General features: G+C 49.3%; 1 long non-coding RNA gene across 1 annotated transcript; it reads right to left on the bottom strand.

Moving 5' to 3' along the window:
• Positions 1 to 6,280: 6,280 nt before the first annotated feature.
• On the bottom strand, positions 6,281 to 10,055 carry LOC119620506 (uncharacterized). The gene is made up of 2 exons (XR_005236997.2): positions 9,973 to 10,055; positions 6,281 to 7,880 (listed from the first exon to the last, which is right to left on the bottom strand). It is a non-coding gene; the product is annotated as an uncharacterized lncRNA (long non-coding RNA).
• Positions 10,056 to 10,616: the final 561 nt, after the last annotated feature.

Raw genomic sequence — 10,616 nt, forward strand, 5'->3', positions numbered from 1 at the left:
AACTGTAAATGAAAAGTGTTGGAGACAGACATTTATGTGGGCAAGAGTATGCCATGGTGGAGGATGAGGAGCCACCACAGAGCCTTTGTGGATGCCTGATGCCACAGGATTGGCGTTTACCACTCATTCACAAGGGGACAGCGGAGTATTTCACAGCCACAAACGGGTGCTGTTATCATGGACTTCAGCTCTAACCTGAAGTCTTCCTGAAGGAGTTTTACCAGCTAACAGGTGGGACTTGTCCATGTTAATAACACAGCACAGGTGGGCTGCATCCTCTGCTCGCCAAAGGGGGATACCTAGAGTCAGCATGGCAAAGTTGACTGATCAGGGAAGGCAGGCTAGGGTTTTCCTGAGGTCTGGAAGGGAATTCTGCTAGTCCAGGAATGATTTGGGAGCAGTGAGGCAGGAGGGGACTGTCAGAGGCAGGAATAGGCCTCCTGAAACCAGGGGGTCTTTGAGTGAGGATTTTACAGGCACTTAGGTCATTCCTGTGGCCATTTGAATAATGAGGACTGAGATCACAAGGACATTCACGCTCCTCTGTTGTCTCCGTGCCTCTCCACATGTTGGAATATTCTCCCCACCTCCTCCACCAGATAGGTGCCCCTCCGTCCTTCAGGGTGTCTCCCATTTCTCCCTTTCCCCTTCTCTTCTGAGACGACCTCTGGTCCCCTTCTCTGCACGCCCCTTAACCTTGGCACATAGCTCTGTCATTGTGGATACAATCAGTGCATGTCCTTCCCTGAGGCCATGAGGGGACCTCCATGTCCCCACCACCCAGCTTAGTGCCCAGTGGGTGTCAATGAGTGACCTGTGATCAGCATGAGATTCTCACAGATCCCTGACCATCTAGGAATAAGGAGAACTTGGAGGTGAATACAAAGAAGAGCCATGAGGCTAGTAAGTGGATTGGGTCAGGAATGGACTGGAGGATGACTCAGGAAGCCAAGCACGGGTGACAGAAGGGGGTGATCAAGTTTAGATTGGAAGGGCAGGTATTTTTACCTGTTTAGTTCACTTGTGTATGCCCAGTGCCTGGCACATTACAGATGCCCAATGAATGTTTTGCATGGATGTGTCCAACTTACCCTGCAGAATAAGGAGTTTGAGTTGAGTGTGATGAAGGATTTCCTTGCCACAATTATACTGGGCTCTTGGAATTGATCATGAAATTCTGTCTCTGGAGGAAGTCAAGTCCCTGGAGCCAGGCTCTGCTTAATAAACATTTCCTGAGGGCTAAAAAGTAAATAGTTTCTTAAACTACTGGGGCACTGGGTTTCTTAAACTACTGGGGAAACTCTGCTTCCCCAAGCTGGCAAACCATGAGAACTCCCATAGAAACATTTTAAAATGCAAATATGCAGGCTCCACCTCAAACCTCCTTAATCAGTATCTCTAGGGATGACTCCAGAGTCAGCATTCTTTTTTTTTTTTTTTTTTTTTTTTTAAATCTTCCCCTGCCATTCTGAGGATCAGCCAGTTTGGTTTGCCAAATTTTGGCAGGGAAAAATAATCAACTAGGACATTCTGCAAACTAGCTAGTGCTAATCCAACCAGCTAATACTAATGTACTTTTGGTATAGTTCTTCATGGCCAGGGGGCCAATGTTACACTAGTAAACTGTGGCAGGACCAGCTGGAAGTGGGTGAAAAATGCCCCTTTCGCAAATCTGCCCTTCACTCTGCCGAATACTCCACAAAGTGCATATTAATTTCCAATACCAAGGACTCCCCTCTACAAAAGCAAACACTGCATTTCAGGGAGAGTCAATTGTTATATAATACACCTGGATTCATTCCCTATGGCTGTAACAAATGACCACAAATTTACCAGCTTAAAGCAACAACAATTTATTCCCTTGCAGTTCTGCAGGCCAGAGCCCAAACTCAGGTTCACAAGGTCGAGGTGTCAGAGGGCTGGTTCGTTCTGTAGGCTCCAGGGGGAATTTCCTTCTTGCCTCTTCCAGTGCCTGGTGGCTGCCCCTGTTCCTGGGCTTGTGGGCACCTCACTCCAAGCTCTGCCTTCGTGGTCACACCTCCTCCCTCCTACAAAGACACTTGTGATGACTTTTAGGGCCCACCTGGATCATCTCAGAATCCTTAATCGCATCTGCGAAGTTCCTTTTGCTATAGAAGGAGCTGTTCACAGGTTCCAGGATGAAGATGTGGGCATCTTTGGGGGTTCATGATCAGCTGACCACTCACCTTCGTCTGGATGAATGAACCATGCAGACACTTGACAAGTTACTTGACCTCCTAAATGTAACAAAAATCAGCTTTGGGGAGTGAAGGGTCATTTTTGTTTGAAGAGAGAGAACTGCAGAGCGAGGAGAACGAAGGATGCGGTCCCTGTGTCTGCCAGAGGTGAGTGAACCCTGGGGTCCGAGAAGCAGAGCGAGGTTGCCTGTGTGTTGCAGGGAAAGGGCAGGAAGGGCCAGGCAAGCACCACCTCTTCCTGCGGGAGGCTTTTAGGGGAAAGGGTAAGGATTCCACACCTGCCCTGCCACCTCTGTGTCCGAAGGTGAATGCTTTGGGAAAGAGACTTTTAGACACATGTTAGTGATTAACACCGTTGCTGTAACCTGTACACAAAGATTGTGCCCATACCAAGGCATCAAGTTCCCAAAAGGAAACCTTTAATTTCCCCTTTGTTTATTTTATCCTTTTAACCTAAAGCCACACTGTTCTGAGAAACTTTCTTCTCCTGCAAAGCAAGATGTCACTGACGTGAACCTGAGAGCATTTCTAAGCTTCGCAGCTGCAAATATTATCATGGAGACTAGCAGATTACAAATCACCCAGAGCTTTTGACAAGGTCTTTAAGGAAGGTCAAAAGGAAGGGAGTATTTTTTTAAACGTACCTCAAGATTCCAAATAGAAAGTTCCTGAACTTAAATAACGGTATTTTTTAAAAAGAGACATTATTTTCCTTAAAGCATGAGTAAATTACGATGCTTTTGTATTTGCCACCAAATGAAGTCGTTTAAAATGAAACACTCTTTTGAGCTGCTCATACTGGGAACGGGCTTGGAAATGAGTGGGTGTCCCCTCCTCTGGGTGTGTGGGAACGCGTTTTCTTTGCGAGCCTTCCAATGGGAGAATGAGCCCTGTGACCTGTGGCAGGTGGCCAAGAGGAGAGCCCTAGGGAGGGTGTCTCCGTGCAGGCCTTGGAGACCATAGCAGGATCTCAAGCCACCCTCTTCCATTGGGGTCGGAGAGGAAAACACCAGGACAATGACACCTGCAGCCCATGCCCTGGGAGCCAGGCTCTCCTCCCTCAGCACATGCGTGGCCCTGCTGGCCTCTGCCCTTGAATGTAGGAGACTCACTGCTGGCGTGGGGTCTGTGCTGTGGCACTTCAAATGGAGAGACCTGGGGAAGAGCCAGCCTCAGAGGCTGACAGCACACAAGACACATGGACTGCTGGTGGTCAGTGGTTCGCCTTGGCAGAAAGGCAGACTCGTGTGTTTCGGAGCTCTGTAGTTTGCAGAAACACAGTCTCCTGCATTTCAGAGCTCCTTCTGAGCTCTGTATTTTGTTGGGTTTTACTTTATTAAGTAGGATCAAATGCCCTCAAACTTCAGAAGGGTCAGAGGCAACGATGCATAGTGCTGAAGGGCACAGGTGGTTCACGCCACATCGTCACCACCTAGTGCATGTGTGCCTTGGTTTCCCTGTTTGTGGGTCAGATGTGGTCAACTCTCAGAAGCGCTGGGCACAGTGCACTCAGTGCCTGAGACTGGGCCTTATTTGTTCCTGAATCCTTAGCACCACACACAGTGCCTGGCATATAGTTGGTGCTCAAATGGATTGTGTGATAGTATTTTCCTAACTAGAGCACCCTGTGATTGATAAAGGTTGATGCTTTGATGATTGCAGCTCAGAAAAATGCTGTGAACATTCGCAGGGCTCGACTTTCCTATTTAGGGATGACCACTATAAACTTATTTCCATGGCTACGTGGACAGTTATTCTCTTTACATGACACAATTACATTAGAATTATTAATTCAACCCAAACTAAGTACTGCAGCCATTGTGGGAGAGTGAGGCAGTGAGGAAATGCACCCAGCCCAGATTTGGCTCTGACATAGGGGTGCTGGACGCCGGGGACCTGCCTGTGCCTGCCCCCTCTGCCTATCGCTCTGGCTCGGGTCTGCCCTGGGGAATCATTTGAAGGGAGCCCTCACATGAGGAGGGTTGCCATGGCTCCAAGGCTGAGATATTCTGGGAGATTCTTGCAGTGTGAACAGGACTTGGTGGGAAACCGTCCGCCCTCTGGCTCAACACAGGGGCTGTAGCATCTAGAAAGCAGCCCTGTGGCCAGACAACAAAGACAACAGCAGAGGGTCCCGGTGTGAGGCGTGACTCCCACCCAAGACAAATGACTGGAATGAGAGGAAGAGAGCAGGCGAGGCTGCGAGGGTGACAGAAGAAAAACATGGCAAGGGTCTCTAGGACCCTACAGAGAAGAATGATATTTGAGGACTTAAGTGTAACAATTTGCATCATTGGAAAGGAATTTTCACCCATAGCAGTGGTGTAGTCCAGTCTGCAGAACTTCAGCGAGGCCCCGAGTATTACAAATGAGTGTGTCCCACGAAGACACAGGACTTTGCCTACGAGTGCTTTGTGGGGGTTTCAGAATGTTGTCTATACTTAAAAGAAAGAAAATTGTACCTTGGAGGGGAAAAGTCTGTGATGCACTGATGCTCTGCCCGACCAGGTCCCAGAATGATGGGCCTCCACCGCCCACCGTGCTCTGAATGGCACAAGCAATACTTAAAACCAGCATTTGCAGAGGCTGCTTCCCCCAAACACCCCTCAACAGCCTGCCAAGAGCTTCCATAAATTTAACTTCCATGAATTTCCATCTCCATCCTGCTCTGGCATCCATGAGGCTCTGTCTTTGAAACACTTTCAAAGGCTCCATCTCTGCACCCTCCCTCCCCGTCTCTCCTGTCTTCTCTTTCTGGCGTTTCTAAGGTGGACTTGCATCAAACAACACACAGAGTCCAAGAGGCCTGTGCTGCGGCCTCTCTGCCTCTCAGCGTCTGTGGAGCACCGAGGCCCCCACTGCACTGTGCTGAGGCCACCGCCTCTGTGAACACCCACTGAGTCCAGGTGCCTCCTAGCTCTGAGTGACAAAGGCAAGGAGACACTGTTCCTGAGCTCGAGTACCTCCTGCTATAACTGGGGTGACCTGGGCCATTCTTTAGGAAAATCCGTGACCCAGAAATGATTTCTTTCAAGACTATGACCTGCCCCAGATCAGGTGCACCCCCTTGGTTATAAAACAGAAGATGAAGATGCTTTGGCTCTTGTTTTCACTTTCCCCCAAGCCAAACAGTGCTGACATCAGTTATGCTGTGCTGCTCCTGTCTTTCGAACCATGCATGTTCACTTTGTTCTCGTTCCTTCTAGTCTGTGCCAGCACTTTGATCAGTGTGACACAGGAGAGCTGATTGGAATGCTGAGAGCTTAGGCTAAATGAGCTGAAGGAGGTCAGCGCAGTGGTTCACACCTGTAATCCTAGCATTTTGGGAGGCCAAGGCGGGTGAATCACCTGAGGTCAGGAGTTTGAGACCAGCCTGGCCAATATGGTGAAACCCCATCTCTACAAAAAAATTCAAAAATTACCCAGGCGTGGTGGCGTGCACCAGCAATCCCAGCTACTCAGAAGGCTGAGGCAGGAGAATCTCTTGAAACTGGGAGGTGGAGGTGGCAGTGAGCAGAGATTGAGCCACTGCACTCCAGCCTGGGATTGAGCCACTGCACTCCAGCCTGGGCAATATGGCAAGGCTCTGTCTCAAAAAATATATAATAATAATAATAATAATAATAATAATAAATGGGCAGAAGGAGAGGGTTCAGGATGTAAATAGCTGTAGACAGCCTCAAGAACATTCTCCAAAGCTGAAGATGCTCTCTGTCTGGGATGAAGCTGCCCTATTGGGGCTTCATATCCTCTTCCCACTGTTAATCCTTGAATCCTTGTGCTCACTTCAGTGGGGGGGACCTTCCTAAGACAAAAGCCACAGGATGGCAGATCGCCTTCCCTTTGCATGCACGGCACCAGGGTTGTGTTTGAAAACCCATGCCTGTGCAGAGAGAGGATGGCCTGGAGCCACACTGCTTCCAGCTATCCCAGCTGGGGGCCGAGGACCAGGGCTGTCAGGGCAGGCATCCCCCAGGGCTACAGAGGAAAAACAGGTCCTTTCCAACTGTCCTCAGGGGCGATGGGACTATAGTGAAAGCAGCCACCACAGCAGAGATTTCTTCACAATTCCAGTTCTTTTTTCTTTCAAGGCCTTTTGTAGATATCTGCAAAAGAGGACCTGAGGGAGTCAGCAGAGGCCTTTCTGGTGCTGGTAGCAGGGAGGTGTTGCTCTTTGTTCTTCATCTACTGCCCTCCTAGGCATCCAGGGTGAAGGTGAACAGCTTAGAGCCACTGAGATGAGGGTCCTGGGAAGGCCAGCAGGCATCTCAGTGTGAAGGCCCCTCAGGTGGAGAGGCCTGCCTTAGGGTGAGGACGAGACCAGGGCCCTGGAAAGGCTGGGAAGCCAAGGTGAGACCAAGCCAGGACACATGGGGCGAGGAGGGGCACAGACCACCCGCTCCAACTGACCCACTGAGACCTGTCCCACAGGCTCAGAGATGGGCTCCCGTCTCACACAGAACCCGGTAACTCAGCTCTGAACGCGACTGAGAGAAACTGCCACTGCACCTGGCAACACAACTCCTCAGTAAGCAGGTGACACTTAGACACAGGGCCTGGCCCCATGCTCCCTGAGTGCCAGCAGGTCTCACCTCATGGAACCCGCTTCACTCTCCTCGGACAGGGATGAATTCTTCGTCAGTACTGCAGCCGCACAGGCACAGCGAGCTCCCTGCCACAGAGGCAGGGGAAGCCAATCCAAGTCCATTGTTGGAAAACATTTTCAATGGCTCTGTCTCTGCTCCCCCTCCCCCTCTCTCCTTTCTTTCTTCCTCTCCTGGGTTCTACTGCCCACTTCAGTGGCCTGACAGGCTTCTCCCCTCTCCCCCAGGTGAGCTTGTGAGACTCACGTGGCAACAGGCGGGGGCCCTGCAACCGAAGCTCTCATTAATCCTGACAAGGGGGGGCCCACCGTACAGGGCCCACTGTGGAAGAGAAAAGGCATCCAGTGTGCTCAACTCCTGTAACTGGACACCCTCCACAGCGACTGGCCACCCGCAGAGAGCTACTTGAAGCTATTTGGGTCATCAATGAGATGAAATGGGGCATTATAGTCCAATGAATGGCAGACTCTGAATAGACAGAAAAGCAGTTTCGCTGGAGTCCCAGAATGGACAGCACCCAGAGCGAGCATCTAGGCCATCGCTCAGCTGTGGCAGGGTCCCCTCTGCCTTGTCCCTGCTGGCTCATCCTCTCAGGACCTCTATTCTTCGAATGTCTGGGAACTTGCCACCCTTCCTTGAGGCTCACCCATTCCTTACATTCCTTACCTTTAGTTTCCACCCGTTCATCTCATCTCACCACTGAGGTTGTGCAGCGTAATCCCCTTTCCTCCTCTGCACTCAATTGAAAGAACCCACAGTGTAGTAGCCACCAAAGCGGGGGCTGTGGACACAGACCTCAGGTGGGATGCCCGGCTTTGCCACCTTCTATCGAGTGACCACAAGCAAGTGAGTTCATCTCACTGCGTCCCAGGCTCTGCACTTTAAAACGTGGACAAAGTACACACCTACTTCCAGTGAAGATCATAGAAAGTAGAGTGTGGATGCCAGGGGCAGGGAGGGGGATGGGCACCTGGGGCCGAGTTTCAATTTTGCAGGATGGAGAGTTCTGGAGATGGGCGATGGTGAAGGTTGCACAATGGCACAAATGTATTCCATCCTGAAATGTACACTTACAAAAGGTTACGATGGTACATTTTATTTCAAATGTATTTTAGCACAAAATAGTAAATTTTTAAAAGGAACAAAAAACATATCTACTTCAAAAAGTTATGAGAATTAGAGACGACATCTGTAAAGCACGAGTGAGGGGCAGCTGTCTGCTGCGCGGGCACCCAGGCGGGGCCAGGCACAAGGTTCGATCCGAAAAATGGAAGGAGAGGCAGAGATGACCCCTTCCACGGTGCAGGGAAACGCAACAGTTCTCAGACTCGAAGCGCCCACTGTTAGCATCAGGACGCAACGTCCTTGGGTTTTTCTTTCGAGCTCAACTTGGTTATATTATGAACTGAGAATTCCAGTTCTGCCCCCATAACCCCCGTGGTGGTGGAGCTGATAGGGAGATCAACCCGTCACATAGTGGCCCTGCTGCAAACATATAAGTATGCTCCATAAAATCAAAACATTTGGAAATTCAGATCCTCGCTTGAAATTCCCTAGCGCCAGAATGAAGCAACTCCAAGCCACAGCTGAGAACCAAGATGGGAACTCAGTGGACTGTAAAGTGCTCAGAGCTCTGCCTCCACCTGCCTGGAGGAAGAGGTTGAGCCCACAGCTGTCCCCTGTCCCCTGCCTCATGCCCCACACTCCACACAGAGCTGGGATTTGTCATTCATGAAGGAGCCAGGAGGATTGCCCCAACTGTGATCTGGGAGTTAGAAAAATCTATCCATCTGACCGCGGACACAGCTCAGAGGCATCCCCTCCACTCTAGGCCAGGCGTGGAAAAAGCGTTGGTAGAATTCTGGGCCAGTTGAAGGTGTGGGCTCCGAATTCACACTGCCTATGAGCTGGGAAAAAGAACATGGGAAACTGGCCCAGAGATGAGGAAACCTGGGAGCCCTGCCGATGTCCCACGCCCCAGGGCAGGTGCACGTCTACGTATGGAACTAGCTCACACTGAAGCCAAGTATTACACATCACGTGGGGGAACAAACTGCCCGGTGCCAGTGGCTGGATGTGGCAATGAGAATAAAGCACACCCTGGAAGAATCTGGAAGATATGTCAACAAAACTGTGCTTGAAGTCTTAGGAGAGGGGATGAAAAAAGCACAGGCAAAATTAAAAAGGAACGAGTAGGAATTCTGTTAAGAAGAAATGTGGTTGTGATAATGAAAACTCAACTGATGCACCGCGCAGTAAACCAGCCACGACTCAGAGCATGTGCAAGGGGGAAGGCAGGTCTGCAGAAGCCACCAGGAACATGGGACGGGACGCGGCAGAGGGAACAGCAGGAGGGACACAGAACAGCGTGGGACACGAAAGGAGAACTTCCAACACATGCCCAGAGGAAATGTAAGCTGGCTTAGACATAATTGAACCCACAGAGCTTCCTTCAGAGGGAAGGCATGCAGAGAATGGAGAAGACAAAGTATTTGAAAAAATAAAGGCTGATATTTTTTAGATTTTTTTCTTTCATTTTTTGAGACAGAGTCTTGCTCCGTCGCCCAGGCTGGAGTGCAGTATGGTGCAATCTCAGCTCACTGCAACCTCCGCCTCCCTAGTTCAAGCAATTCTCCTGCCTCAGCCTCACAAGTAGTTGGAATTTCAGGCCCTCACCACCACGCCCAGCTAATTTTTTTTTTTTTTTTTTTTTTTTTTTTTTTTTTTTTTTTTTTTTTTTTAGCAGAGACGGCGTTTCGCCGTGTTGGCCAGGCTGGTCTGAAACTCCTGGCCTTAGGTGATCCACCTGCCTCGGCCTCTCAAAGCGCTGGGATTATAGGCCTGAGACACCATGCCCGGCCATGTTTTAGAATTTAAGAAAGACTTAGGTCTTCATTTTGAAAAGCATGTGATGTCCGAATCAGGAAAAACAGAAGCAGCCTCACACTTAGACTCATCATATCTATGAAATATCAAAGATAAACTTCAGAGAAAAATAGCACATCTCTTACCACAGAATGACAGTTAGAGTAATACCAGATTTCTCATTGGCAATACAGGCTGAGTATCCCTTATCCACAATGCTTGGCACCAGAACGGTTTCAGATCTTGACTTCTTTCTGCATTTGGAATATTTGCATTATACTTACGCACTGAGCATCCCTGGTGGCGGTGCCTATAGTCCCAGCTACTCGGGAGGCTGAGGCAGGAGAATGGCCTGAACCCGGGAGGCGGAGCTTGCAGTGAGCTGGGATCCCGCCACTGCACTCCAGCCTGGGTGGCAGAGTGAGACTCTGTCTCAAAAAAAAAAAAAAAAGAAAAAAAAAAATCCAAAATCCTCTAGTGAGGGTGTCTTTGAGCGTCATGTCAGCACTCATATGTTTCAGATTTTGGAGCATTTCAGATCATTGGCTTAAAGATGCTCAATCTATATTAAACACCAGCAAATAACATTTCTTTTTTTTAATGAGAGAAAATAGCTCTCATCCTCGAATTGTATACTCAGCTAGCTTATCCTTCAAGAATGAGGGTGAAATCAAGACATTTGCAGTCTAAGATGTTTGCCAGGCCACACCCTCTGTGAAACAATGACCAACAGGTGTATCCAAGACGAGGATTGGTTTCTGGGAGCACGGTGAGTGAGACAGGCACACAAGAAAAAAAGAAGTGCGTAGCATATGGTAGGAAACCTAGAGAAGTTTTAGCTCTTAAAGATGACTAATTTAGGGAAACAAGAATGGAACTAAGATAATCAAAAAATGGTGTGGAAAGTAGGAGGGAATTCTGAGTGAAG

This window comes from Chlorocebus sabaeus, chromosome 18 (assembly GCF_047675955.1).
Source record: "Chlorocebus sabaeus isolate Y175 chromosome 18, mChlSab1.0.hap1, whole genome shotgun sequence".
NCBI lineage: Eukaryota > Metazoa > Chordata > Mammalia > Primates > Cercopithecidae > Chlorocebus > Chlorocebus sabaeus.